This window comes from Gossypium raimondii, chromosome 12, assembly GCF_025698545.1.
Source record: "Gossypium raimondii isolate GPD5lz chromosome 12, ASM2569854v1, whole genome shotgun sequence".
Classification (NCBI taxonomy): Eukaryota; Viridiplantae; Streptophyta; class Magnoliopsida; order Malvales; family Malvaceae; genus Gossypium; species Gossypium raimondii.
This window is the reverse complement of record NC_068576.1, coordinates 22406005-22407018: the sequence shown is the minus strand read 5'-3', so window position 1 is coordinate 22407018 and position 1014 is coordinate 22406005. Positions and strand designations below refer to the sequence as shown.

The 1014-nt window shown below is 36.9% G+C and overlaps 1 non-coding gene across 1 annotated transcript; it reads left to right on the top strand.

Annotated features, from left to right (window-relative positions):
• The first annotated feature begins 230 nt into the window (after positions 1-230).
• Positions 231-337, top strand: LOC128035704 (small nucleolar RNA R71). Its single transcript, XR_008192255.1, has one exon. It is a non-coding gene; the product is annotated as a small nucleolar RNA R71 (small nucleolar RNA).
• The last annotated feature ends 677 nt before the right edge of the window (positions 338-1014 follow it).

The following is a 1014-nucleotide window of genomic DNA, read 5'->3' as shown; positions in this document are numbered from 1 at the left end:
AAGTAGTAAGCGATATAATCATATCCAATTCAAATGATCCAGCTACTCTCTTACTAGTTCCAGCTCTTGTTATGGGGTATTGATAATCGTTATTGGCAATTCTCTCCAAAGTCTCGTATGCTTCATTGCAGGACTTGTCCAATAGAGTTACTTTAGCTGAGGCATCAACCACCATCTGTGTTGGTGCATTAAAACCATTATAGAATATCTCTATTTGGGTCAAATGTTGAAATCCATGGACAGGACATTTCCTAAGCAGATCTTTGAACCTTTCCCATGCTTCATACAGTGTTTTATCCTCTAGTTGCCTGAAGGATGTTACGTCATTTCTCAGTTTAACATTCATGTTGGGTGGGTTATATCGCAGTAAGATCTTTGACAAATATCATTCCATGATTCTACGATTCCAGATGGCAAAGTGTTGAGCCATGTTCTAGCATGATCTCTTAAAGAATAGGGGAACAACTTGAGTTTTAAGGCATCTTTAGGGTCACCTTGCTGTCTAAAGGAATCATAGATCTCCAAGAAAAGTCTCAAGTGCAATCTAGGATCTTTAGTTGGCAAACTATCAAACTAGACAATTGATTGCAACTTCTGAAACATTATAGGTTTCAGCTCAGAGTGGGGGGCTTAAATTTGTTGCTTGACTATTCCAGGGTTTAGATAATCTAAGATAGGAACTACATGCTCTCGAATTGGCCTATCCCAATTATCAAATATTTGAGCAACCTTAGGATTACCATTGTCAGCTCTCGGATTAAGTAGCTCATTCAAACAAGGTTGATTATTACCACCTTGACTCATTGCTCTTTTTTATCTTCTTCTTCTTTGCAAGGTTTTTTCAATTTCTAGATCTAAAGGATAGAGTTCTTCAACAAGAATGTCTCTACGCATACAACTAGTAGTAGACCTGTTGTGATCACAAAAAAAAAACAAGTTAACAGCTAAAATAAAAAAAACTTGCAATAACAAAAACTAAAGTTGTCAATCGCTAATCACCTACAATGGCACCGA